This window comes from Leptonychotes weddellii, chromosome 14, assembly GCF_054177405.1.
Source record: "Leptonychotes weddellii isolate Sample4059 chromosome 14, ASM5417740v2, whole genome shotgun sequence".
Classification (NCBI taxonomy): Eukaryota; Metazoa; Chordata; class Mammalia; order Carnivora; family Phocidae; genus Leptonychotes; species Leptonychotes weddellii.
The window spans coordinates 155634-168546 of NC_138382.1; the positions used below are offsets into that span (position 1 = coordinate 155634).

The following is a 12913-nucleotide window of genomic DNA, read 5'->3' on the forward strand; positions in this document are numbered from 1 at the left end:
CCCAAAGACCTCCGTCCCTCCGCCGCGGATCCACCCTCAGGGACCCCAAAGACCTCCGTCCCTCCGCCGCGGATCCACCCTCAGAGACCCAAAGACCTCCGTCCCTCCGCCGCGGATCCACCCTCAGGGACTCCTCAGACTCCCATTATTTCATCCACTGCCCGCCCCCATCACTGACCCGACGCTAATCACAGACATCAGAGACTTCCCACGAGTCAACTCCCGATGTTCCCGTCGCTGCACTCACCTGCCCCTCACTCAAGCTCTCTCAAGACAGTGGCCATTTACCTCAGGTGGTGACTAAATCTGTCCGACTTCTTTTCTCACTCCCTCCGGGTTCCTGCGGGATTCCTTACGCCGCCGCCTGGGTGTGCGCATGCTCAGTAGCGGGTGCTCGGCGGCAGGTCTCCCGGACTCAACATGGCTCTCTGCTAAAATCGGCCCCCGCCAAATGGCTGACTCGGCGCCGACATGGCGGCGCCCAGTAGCCACTCAGACCTGCGGGCGGCCATGTTGAAGTGACGTAAAGACTGTGTAGCTCAGAGTTGTCAGGGGGAAATGTGGCAAGTGAGGTACTACTCTAGGAGTAGGCCAGGAAGCAGCCAGAGTCCAAGGCCCCCCAGTGCCTTTCTGCGTGCTCCTGTGTACTCAACACCACCACTGAGCCAATCAGCAATTACAGAACACTCCGCCCCAAAACAGCAAGACACACATTCTATTCAAGCGCCCATGGAGCATATACCAAGATGTATCATAACCTGTGTCATAAAACATATCAAATTTAAGAACCGAATCATACAGGCTATGTTCTCTGGACACAGTAGAATCAAAGTAGAAATCAGGAACAGGGGCGCCTGGATGGCTCAGTCGGTTAAGCAGCCATCTTCGGCTCAGGTCACGATCCCAGAGTCCTGGGATGGAGCTCCTTGTTGGGGGTCCTTCCTCAGCGGGGAGCCTGCTTCTCCCTCTCCCTCTGCTTGCCACTCCACCTGCTTGTGCTCTCCTTCTATCTCTATCAAGTAAATAAATAAAATCTTAAAAAAAAAATCAGGAACAGAAAGATGACAGGAAGTTAACACTTGTAAATTAAACAAGAGTTCGAAGTAATCCATGGGCCAAAGGGGAAGTCTCAAGATTTTTAAAATACATTGAAATGGGGCGCCTGGGTGGCTCAGTCGTTAAGCGTCTGCCTTCGGCTCAGGTCATGATCCCGGGGTCCTGGGATGGAGCAGGAAGCCTGCTTCTCCCTCTCCCACTCGCCCTGCTTGTGCTCCCTCTCTGGCTGTGTCTCTCTGTCAAATAAATAAATAAAATCTTATTAAAAAAAACACATTGAAATGAATGAAAATGAAAACACAACATATCAAAGTTTGTAGGTTGTAGCTAAGGCAGTGGTGAGAGGAAATTCTGTACCAGAGAAAAATTTTAAAGGTTTACATTACAAAAGAAGAAAATTCTCAAATCGATTACCTACACTCCCACCTCAATAAACTAAAAAAGGAAGAAGGAAATAATGAAGAGCAGAAACAATGAAATTGAAAAACAATAGAGAAAACAATAAGCTGAAATGAGTATCCGGAAGAGATATCTGGCCCCCTGTGTTCATTGTAGCATTATTCACAACAGCCAAAATGCAAACAACCTAAGTGTTCATCAATGCATGAATGGATAATGAGGTACATACATACAGTGGAATACTTGGCCACAAAAAGAAGGAAATTCTGCCATTTGCAACAACATGGATGGACCTTGAGGGTATTATGCTAAGTCAAATAAGTCAGAAAAAGGCAAATATTGTATGTTCTCACTTATATTTGGAATCTAAAAAATGAAAAAAAATACTGAATTCATAGATACAGAGAATAGATCGTGGTTAGGGGAGTGCTGAGTGAAGGTCTTCAAAAGATGCAAACTTCCACTTATAAAATAAGTAAGTCCTGGGGATGTAATGCACAGCATGATGACTGTAATAATACAGTACTGCATATTTGAAAGTTGCTAAGAGAGTAGAATGTAAAAGTCCTCACTGTAAAATATATATATATAACTGTGTGGTGATAGATGTTAACTAGACTTATAATGGTGATCACTTTGCAATATATACATAGAGCAAATAATATTGTACACCTGAAACTAATGTAATGTTATATGTGCACTATATCTCAATAAAAATTGTAATTATGTGAGATAATTGATGTGTTAACTAACCTTATTTTTGTAATAGTTTTATAATATATATGTGCACCAGATCATCATATTGTATATCTTAAACTTACACAATGTTATATGTCAACTAGATCTCAATAAAGGTGGGGGATGAATTCAAACTCAGTTACTAAAAAAAGACACAAATAGATTAAAAGTAATGGAGAAAGCCATAGTATGCTAAATAACACTAACCAAAAGAAAGTTAAAGTAGCTATATTTGAGATAAGTCTGACTTCAAGAGAAGGAAAATTATCAGTGATAAAAAGGGCATTACATAATGACATATAATACATAATAATAAAGGGGTCAATTATTCAAGATGGCATAACAATCTTCAATGTCTATGAGCCTAAGAACAAAGCACTAAAATATGTCCGTCAAAAACTGCAAGGAGAATTAGTCAAATTCTAATTAGTCAAATTAGTCAAATCCAATATTATAATTGGAGACTTCAATACTCCTCTATCAACAATTGACAGACCCAGCAGGCTGAAAATCAATAGTGATATACTTGAACTGAACAGCACCATTAATCCATTGGATCTAGTTGACATTTATAAAAATAATTCATCCAACAATGTGATACACATTACTCTCAAGCCCACATGAAACATTCACCAAGATACACCACATTCTGGGCCATTAAACACATCTTAACAAATTCCAAGGAATATAAACCATACAAAGCATGTTCTCAGAAAACAATGAAATTAAACTAAAAATCAGTAACAGAAAAGGAGCTGGAAAATCCCAAAATATCTGAAGACTGAGAACACAGCTCTAAATAACACATGCATCAAAAAATAAGTCTCAAGAGAGTTTTTCAAAAATATTTTAAATTAAATGATGAAAATATCATTTATAAAAAATTCTGAAATTCAGCAAAAGTAGTGGTTATAGGGAATATATGGTATTGAAGGCATTGATTAGAAGGGAAAAATAGTTAAAATCAATAATCTAAACTTCCATCTTAGGAAATTAGAGAAAGAGGAACCAGATAAAACTAATGGAAGCAGAAAAAAATAATGTTAAAGTAGAAATAAATGAAACTAAAAACAAGATATTAATAGAGAAAATCAGTAAAACCAACAGCTATCTCTTTGAAAATATCAATAGAATTGATAAGCTCCTTGCCAGGGTAACTAAGAAAAAAAAGAGGACAAAATTAATAGCAGAAATGAGAGAACATCACTACTTATCCTATGTGTGTTAAAAGGAAAAGAAAGGAACTTAAAAGAATTTAATTTTTTTAGGGCACCTGTGTGGCTCAGTAGTTTGAGCATCTGCCTTCAGCTCAGGTTATGATACTAGGGTCCTAGGATCCAGCCCTGCATGGGCTCTCTGCTCAGCCAGGAGCCTGCTTCTCCCTCTGCCTGCCCTTCCCCCTGTTTGTGTGTGCACTTGGTGTGTGCGAGCTCTCTCTCTCTGTGTCAAATAAATGACTAAAATCTTTTTAAAAAAGAATTTAAATTTTTTAGAACAGTTTAAACTTCACAGCAAAATTGAGAAGGTACAGATATTGCCTGTCTACTCCGAGCTTTCATCCATGCATAGCCTCTCCCTATTCTTAGTATCTTCCACTAGAGTTGTACATCTGTTACAACTGACAAACCTATATTGACATATCATATGCCCCCAAAGTCCATAGTTTACATTATGGTTCACTCTGTGTTATACAGTCTAGGAGTTTGGACAAATATATAATGACAAGTATCCATCATTATGGCACCCTCTGAAAATCCTATGTGACTATTCATCCCTTCCCCTACCTCAACCCCTGGAAACCATTTACCTTTTTCCTAGTTACCTTTTTCCTAGTTTTGCCTTTTCCAGAATGTCATATAGTTGGAATCCTATAGTATGTAGACTTTGGCTTTCACTTAGTAACATGCACTTAAGTTTCCTCCAAATTTTTCATGGCTTGAAAGCTCATTTCTTTTCAGCACTAAATAATACTCCATTGCCTAGATGTACCAGTTTATTTATCCATTCACCTACCAAAGGACATCTTGATTGCTAACAAGTTTTGACAATTACGAATAAAGCTGCCATAAATATCCATGTGCAGGTTTTTTTGTAGGCCTAAGTTCTCACCTCCTTTGGGTAAATACTAAAGAGTGCAAATGCCGAGTCATATATTGAGTATATTTAGTTTTGTGAGAAACTGTCACAGTGTTCCAAAGTGGCTATCCCATTTTGCATTCCCATCTGCAATAAATGAGAGTTCCTTTGCTCCACATCCTTGTCAGCATTTGATTTTTGTCAGTATTCTGGATTTTAGTCATTCTAATACATGTGTAGTAGTATCTCATTATGGTTTTAATTTGCATTTTCCTGCTGACATATGATGTGAAGCATCTTTTCATGTGTTTATTTGCCATCTGTCTATCTTCTTTGGGGAGGTGTCTGTTAAGGTCTTTAGCTCATTAAAATCAGGTTGTTTTCTTATTGTTGAGTTTCAAAAGTTGTCTTTTTTAGAACGATCCTTTAACAGATGTGTCTTGCATATATTTTCTCCCAGTGTGTGGCTTGTCTTTTCATTCTCCTAACATTGTCTTTTGAAAGCATAAGTTTTAATTTTAATAAAATATATCTTACCAATTTTTTCTTTAATGGATAGGCCTTTGGTATTGTAAACAGTCATTGTCATACCCTATGTTATCTTTTGAGAGTTTTATGGTTTTCCATTTTCCATTTAGTTCTTTATTTTGATTTACTTTTGTGAACGGAGTCAAGTCTTTGTCTAAGCTTGTGTGTGTGTGTGTCTGGTTGTTCCAGCACCATTTGTTAAAAAGACTATCTTTGCCCCATGGCGCTTTTGTAAAAAATCAGCTGACTATATTGATGTGGATCTATTTGTGGTGTTGCAGAGATCTACTCATCTTGCAGTGCCCAAGTCATGCTTTTGTCCATAGTCCCCTTAATAAACCATTTCTTTGTCAAACTGGACTTGTCAGCCTTTTTTTTTTTTTTTTTTAGTCTTAAGGCTTGTTTTAAGTGGAGTGTTGAAGTCTTCAAGTATTATTGTAGGACTGTATTTCTCCCTTCAATTCTGCCAACATTTGCTTCATAGTTAGGCTTCAATGTTATTACAAATTGGTCTGACACTCACAGTCAGGCCATTTTGTCCTCCTGTTAAGACATAACAATCTCACAAAATACTAATTTCATCCAAGATTACTCTGAGACCTAAATCTTTAAAAAAAATTAGGGGTGCCTGAGTGGCTCAGTCAAAGTGTCTGCCTTCAGCTCAGGTCATGATCCCCAGGTCCTGGGATAGAGCCCTACATCCAGCTCTCTACTCAGCAGGGAGCCTGTTTCTCCCTCTCCTCCCCTCTCCTGCTCTCTCTTGCTATCTCTGTCCTATCTCTATCTAAGTAAATAAATAATCTTTGAAAAAAAATTTTTAAATGGGGCACCTGGGTGGCTCAGTCAGTTAAGTGTCAGACTCTTGGTTTTGGCTCAGGTCATAATCTCAGGGTTGTGAGACTGAGACCCATGTTGGGCTCTGCGCTCACTGGGGAGTCTGCTTGAGATTCTCTCTCTCCCTCTCCCTCTGCCCCTCCCTCCACTTGCACTCTCTCTCTAATAAATCTTTAAAAAAGAGAGAGATTACTCTGAGACCATAAATTGCAACAAACACAAGGACACTTCATAATGCTAAGCACAGACAAAAACAGAATGCAGTGCCATCCACAAAATAGTCATCACATTGCCTTACTTTCTGACAGCATCCAACCTAGAGCAAACTCCCCACAACTTGAGATTCTACCCCAAATCATCCAAAGCTCAAATCCTATAATAGCTTCTTTCTAACTCCTCTTTATTTAGACTTCTCATAATTCTCCATGATGTTGTTGTTCCTTACTGCAATAATAGTAATTGTTCGGGGCACCTGGGTGGCTCAGTCGTTAAGTGTCTGCCTTCGGCTCAGGTCGTGATCCCAGCGTCCTGGGATCGAGCCCCACATCAGGCTCTCTGCTCTGCGGGACGCCTGCTTCTCCCTCCCCCACTCCCCCTGCTTGTGTTCCCTCTCTCGCTGTGTCTCTCTCTGTCAAATAAATAAAATCTTTAAAATAAATAAATAAATAATAGTAATTGTTTAACCACAGGTGTGTTCCTGGTGGACTTTAACTGAAGTTTTGAAAGAGTCCCTGGTGAAGAGGTCCCTGGGCACCGGATCAAGCCCCACCTCAGGGTCTTGTACATGACAGGGAAGTCATACTTTGTATGCACCAACCTGAAAGGAAATACAGATCAAATGATATGATCAAGAGAACAAAGCCTGTGAATTTTATACTTAGTAACCTCAGACTGAATACACACCTGCCATTTGCAAAGGCTCAGTGTCCATCAAAGGAGTGGCTGATCTAAGATTTGGGGGAGTCAAGGAAAGGGACTTGGGACAAAAGGGGCCAGTGGAGCTCCTAGGTGGTCAGAAGCCATCACCTGCCTCTTGGAAGCTCAGAGGTCAGACAAAGGCTGACTTCCCACAGTGGCCAAGCTCTTTCTTTGCCTTTAGACCCTACTTATCCAGTTTTCCTTTTTGCCTCAATTTCCTGGAAGCTGTATTTTTCATACAAAGCTATATTTCTGGTACACACATATCTCAGCTATTGTTTTTATTTCCTTATTGTTAAAGAAAAAAATTAAAAAATCATTCTGATCGTAGTTAAAAAGTAAAGCATTCTTTATTCAGGACCATAGTGATAGGTGTAGAGACTACTGCAAGGAGGTTTTGCTGGAGGGGAGAGATACTGGAGTCAACTCTGAACACGAGGGTAAGGGGGGTGGTGGACTGACAAGGAGCAGAGTGAGGGCCAGTGGATAAAAAATTACTGAGTAAACAAGGCTAGGGGGAATTCTCCCTACAGGCTCACCAGGATGCTTGTCGAAAGCAGGCGAGGAGGATAAAAAACGGAGGGGAGGATGAGTAATTTGCTCGGACAGTAAAGGTGATCAGGTACCAAGGATTTTTCCTAAGCTGACTCAGTAGGATTCTCGATAAAGCCGGACTAAGTAGTCCAGGACAGGGCCCAATGTTGGGCCTACTGGAGATGAAGGCTCAGCGGAGCCTGACTCCGGTTCGGTCGAGGAGTCTTTGTGCCCATCTTGAAGGCCCTGGAAATCCATGGGGATACACACAGCACAAGGGGACCTTACCAGGTGGGTTAAATGCTGGGCTTGTGAGCCGCTCTGAGAACCGGCTGTCCTCGTGTGGGAAATGACTCACGCACAGAAGGCGGTGAACACGAGCCCTGTGACCTGGGCTTCCCACTGGACTGGCCACGAGCCCCTGCCCCGCAGCTCCCGACTCTTCCAGGCCAGGGACTTCCCCCCTATCTCCACGATCTCCACACCAGACTCCCTCCAGCCCACTGGCGGACCGAATCTGCCCGCGAGGACGCCGGGTCCCCACGAAGCGCCCGGCAGTCGGGGACCCCAGCTTGGCGGCAGTTCCGCGGGCGCGCGCAGCCCCGCCTCGCGGCCTCCGTAGTTCCGCGGGCGCGCGCAGCCCCGCCTCGCGGCCTCCGTAGTTCCGGCAGCGGGGCCTGTTCCGCGGGCGGAAGTCGCTCTAGAAGGGCGCTTCTGCGGTTGCCCCTGTCTCCGCGATCCCAGAAGCCTGCGACCGGAGAGTTGGAGTGGTTGGTCAGTGATGGCTGGGTTCGTGGGTTAGTGCCCCAGTTAGTGATGCGACACTCGCGAGGTCAGCGTTCGCGCCCGCGGGCCCAGGGAGGATGGCTGTGATCCTGAGGTTTAGGGGTCCGACGTGGGGACCGTCACGCGAGGCTGTGTGCTCGCCGGCGGCGTGACCGTCGGGCCAGGGACGCGGGCTCTGTGGGCTGGTGACGTTGGTCCGTGGCTGAGTAATTGGGGTCCGAAGTTTAGTGATGAGGATCTGGTGAGGTCAGTGGCGGACTCGGGGGGTGGTCACTCTCAGGGCTCAGTTGGTAGAGACCTCGTGGTATCCTGATCACAGGTGGAAATTTTAATAGTTGATAGTACTGTACCACTCTTGTGCTTGGTGCTAAGTTATGTCTCCCTTTAAATAGTCTGCAGCCGCATAATCACTGCCCTATGAATTTTTAAAGAGTTACTCTTAATTTACACTCAATAAAATAATCTTTTTGGTGTAGAATTTAAGCATTTTGTGTAACCATTCAAGATGCCTCCTGAATTTTTAGCTCTTGGCTCCACCATTTAGTACCCTGGTGACCCTGGGCAGGTTTCTTCAGAGCTCTCTGCGTCTCCACTGAGAGAATTGAGTGAGTTAATACACGAGTATGGCGCAGACTAATTGCTTAACAGATGTTAGCTATTAAGTTATATTTTCTCTTCGTAATTTTATTTTCTTCTTCACACGGATGATTGTAATGTCATCCGCGTTTTTACTGAATTGAGGTGCCAACTTTTATATGAATTAATTTCTGATAATTTGATCACATTAATTCTTCTGTGGATGGCTGAATGAACTATGAGCTGTGTCTGAGTTGGAGGCTGTATGGTAGCTTCGCTTAGGCCACTAAACAGAAATATGTCTTCCTTGCATTCCCTTATCAGACTCCTTTATTCAGGAATTATTGCGCACCTGTGTGTAGGAACATCCAGTTATCCAGGTAAAGATACCATGTTATGGTGTGGGTGACAGGCAGTATGTGTAAATACAAACAGATGAGGAAGGTGATTTTCCGTAGTAAGTGCAGTGAGGAAGGCAGTGACAGGGTTGAGTGGGACTGTGGGAAGCCGCTGGAGGGTTTTAAAGCAGGGGAGTGAACAGATCTGTTTCACTTTTAAAAACCACTCTGGATGTCAGAGGTGGGGTTGGGGAGAGTGTCCTGGGGATTTTATTAGGGCTTATGTGCAAAATAATCAGTGTTAAAGAATAATAGGATATTGTTGGGGAAAAGTGCAGTTAGGGCTACCATTAGAGCAACCCATTAGATTAGCCAAATATTTTAAATTATCTTTTTGAATGATACACACGTGGTAAAACACACAAATACACAGGCACACCAACAAAATTTAGAAAGTAGAAAGGGTTACAGAAAAAAGATGTCTTGTGGCACCTGGGTGGCTCAGTCAGTTAAGCATCTGACTTCGGCTCAGGTCATGATCCCAGGGTCCTGGAATTGAGTCTCTTGTTGGGCTCCCTGCTCAGTGGGGAGTCTGCTTCTCCCTCTCCCTCTGCCCTTCCCCCTGTTCATGTACTCTCTCTTTCTCTCTTTCCCTCCCTCCCTCAAATAAAATCTTCAAAAAATTTTAAAAATTAAAAAAAATTAAAATCACTAGAATAATGGGTAGAGTCATATAGATGTTCCTAGTTCTATTAGGTCAAAAGGAAGGAGGACAAGAACAGAAAAGACAAGCCTTCAAAGAAACTTGCTGTTTGGTCTACAGTCAATATGAAGGGGTGACCTTTGGAGCCACAAAGAAAGATTAAATCGTAGTTGATTATGCTTGTTCCTCAAGGAGTCAGTCTCACTGAGCAGTAGTAAGCAACAACTCAAATGTCCACATAGAGCATCAGGTCCCTGAAAAAGCCTTCTTCCAGTTCCTCGGGTTCTCCCACCAAAGACACAGACATGTCCAGCAGCAAAATCCTAGCAAATGTCCCCACTGTTTGAGGATAAGAACATCTACCCACTATAAAAGCAGAGAAGGACTCCTGGAGAGAAATGGGGAGTATTCCTTGCTAAAGGAGCTGAGACTGCAGAAAGATGGTTTTGGGTTTATGACACCCATCGCTGTGTTTTTCCAGCCACGGGGCTCCAAACCATTTCGCCTTCCTCTTACCACTTCCCAGACTTCTTTGGTTGTCTTTAGTTATGCCCATGGTTTATAGTGGTTCTGACTCAGAGGAGCAAGTAGAAACAGGTCTGTGCCGTCTAGTATGGACCCGAGGTCTGTTCAGCTTAAAAAACCTGCTGGACTGTTTTCCAAATCAGTGGTCCCGTTTCACGTGATCAGCAGCAGCACATCCTTACCCACACACCATGCGGGCAGACTTCTAACTTCTAGCCGTTCTTGTGGGTACATGATGATTCTCACTGTGGCTTTAATTTCCCATTTCCCTAATGACTGATGACGCTGAGCATCACTCATGTGCCTGATACCATTTGTGCACCTTCTCTGGTGAAATGTCTGTTCAGATCTTTTGCCAAATTAAAAAAACTGGGTTGGGGCGCCTGGGTGGCTCAGTTGGTTAAGCGACTGCCTTCAGCTCAGGTCATGATCCTGGAGTCCCAGGATCGAGTCCCGCATCGGGCTCCCTGCTCAGCGGGGAGTCTGCTTCTCCCCTCTGACCCTCCTCCCTCTCATGCTCTCTGTCTCTCATTCTCTCTCTCTCAAATAAATAAAATCTTTAAAATAAGTAAATAAATAAATAAAAGTAAAAAAACTGGGTTGTTTATTAATGAGTTCTAAGAGCTCTTTATATAAGATACAAGTCTAGATGTTTTGCAAATATTTTATCAGTCTGTGAATTGCTTTTTTATATATACAACACCTTTTGAAGAACAAGTTTTTGATTTTTTAAGTCTTTAATTTTTTTTTTTTAAAGATTTTATTTATTTGACAGAGAGACACAGTGAGAGAAGGAACACAAGCAGCAGGAGTGGGAGAGGGAGAAGCCGGCTTCCCGCCGAGCAGGGAGCCTGATGCGGGGCTCGATCCCAGGACCCTGGGATCATGACCTGAGCCGAAGGCAGATGCTTAACGACTGAGCCACCCAGGCGCCCCAAAGTCTTTAATTTTCAAGCCTGATTTATTTATATTTTCTTGTGTAGTTTGTGTGTGTGTGGTTTTTTTTTTTAAGATTTTATCTTCATTTGAGAGCGAGAGAGGGAGAGCAAGCAGGGGAGGGGAAGAGACAGAGGGAGACAGAGAATCTCAAGCAGACTCCTTGCTGAGCAGGGAGCCCAATGTGGGGCTTGATCCCAGGACCCTGAGATCATGACCTGAGCCGAAATCAAGAATTCGATGCTTAACCGACTGATCCACCCAGGCACCCCAATTTGTGCTTTCTGAGACCTATTTGAGAAATATTTGCCTCGACCACCGTGTATTAGTCTCCTATTGCTACTGTAATAAATTATCACAAACTAAGCAGCCTAGGACGACATGAGCTTACTACTTCACAGCTGATGTCTGATGTGCTTGGACGATTCCTTTGCTGAGTCTCACAAGGGCCCAGACTGAGGTGTCCACTAGGTTGGCTCTTAATGAGGCAGAGTTCTCGGGAAGAACCGTTTCTAAGGCTGGCCAGAGTACCGGCCAGTTCTGGCTCCTTCCTGCTGTAGGACTGTGGCCCATTTCCTTGGGGGCTGCCATCTGGGGCGACCGAAGCCCCTAGAGGCCTCGCCCCATCTCGCACTGGGCCCCCACCTCAGCCAGCCAACAAAGGCACAGCAAATCCTTGCTTGGAATCTCTTACCCCTTCTGCCAATTTTTCTGGCCTCCAGTGAAATTCTCTGCTTTTAAAGGCTCCTGTGATTAGATTGCCCCCCCCACCTCCCAAATCAGGATAATCTCTTTAATCATAAAGCCTATAACCCTATAACCTTAATTATATCTGCAAAGTTTCTTTTGCATCTACTATATTTGTAGGTTCCAGGGATTAAGGTGTAGGTATTTTTGGGGAGGTACTTATCCCACCAGATCACCAAGATTTTCTCCTGTTTCCTTACAGAAAATGGATCAATTTTAGCTGTTACATTTAGTTCTCTGTTAACATACATTTACTGTGGTAAAATACACGTTATCTGTTATATTTTGAGTTAATTTTTGCATATGGAGAGATCTAGGTTGAAGTTCTATGTAAATGTCTATGACCATCTACTTGTTCCAATATCATTTTGGGGAAAAGATTATCCTTTTCCCATTGATGTCTTTGGCATCATTTAAAAAAAATCAATTGAAAATATGTGTGTAGGTCTGTTTCTGGATTCTCTACTCTGTCCTGATGATCTGTTTATTATCTTTATGCTGATTCCATAGTCTTAATTATTATAGTTTTAGAAGTCATAATCAGATTAAGTCTTCCAACTTTTTAGTTCTCTATGAAAGTTTATTTGGCTTTGGGGCGCCTGGGTGGCTCAGTTGGTTAAGCGACTGCCTTCAGCTCAGGTCATGATCCTGGAGTCCCTGGATCGAGTCCCTCATCGGGCTCCCTGCTCGGCAGGGAGTCTGCTTCTCCCTCGGACCCTCCCCCATCTCATGTGCTCGCTCTCTCTCTCAAATAAATAAATAAAATCTTTAAAAAAAAAAAAAAGAAAGTTTATTTGGCTTTTAAATCCTTTGCGTTTCCATATTTTATTTTATTTTATGTTAAGATTTTATTTCTTTACGAGAGAGAGAGCCCAGAGGGAGAGGGAGAAGCAGACTCCCGCTGAGCAGAGAGCTCCACATGGAGCTTGATCCCAGGACCCTGATATCATGACCTGAGCTGAAGGCAGACGCTCAACCGAGTCACCCAAGCACCCCATCCATATAATTTTTAAATTAGCCTGTTAAGGTCTATGAAAAAAATCCTGCTGGGATTTAAAAGAAACTTTATTTTAAATTCCAGTAGTTAACATACAGTGTAATACTAGTTTCAGGTGTACAATATTCTGATTCATCACTTCCATACATCACTTGGTGCTGCTCGTCACGAAGGTGCACGCCTTCATCCCCATTACCTACTTCCCCCCCACCCCCCACTGCC

At 43.0% G+C, this 12913-nt stretch overlaps 1 protein-coding gene and 1 long non-coding RNA gene across 4 annotated transcripts in view; one reads left to right on the forward strand and one right to left on the reverse strand.

Annotated features, from left to right (window-relative positions):
* Positions 1 to 7685, reverse strand: part of ZNF484 (zinc finger protein 484) — a 38027-nt gene extending 30342 nt beyond the window's left edge. The window contains exons 1-2 of one of the 3 annotated variants that reach the window (XM_081802682.1): positions 7372 to 7685; positions 248 to 1292 (exon numbers count right to left, since the gene is read on the reverse strand). The gene's annotated coding sequence lies outside the window, so the exon portion shown is untranslated. Of the gene's footprint in view, positions 1 to 247; positions 2220 to 7371 lie in introns of those variants that run through there. The other 2 variants (XM_081802681.1, XM_081802683.1) reach the window with 2 other exon arrangements.
* A 69-nt stretch (positions 7686 to 7754) lies between these two features.
* The window catches only part of LOC145716950 (uncharacterized), a 7120-nt gene continuing 1961 nt past the window's right edge, over positions 7755 to 12913 (forward strand). Inside the window, exon 1 of the long non-coding RNA XR_014139887.1 lies at positions 7755 to 7857. This is a non-coding gene — a long non-coding RNA (uncharacterized LOC145716950). The remainder of the gene's footprint in view (positions 7858 to 12913) is intronic.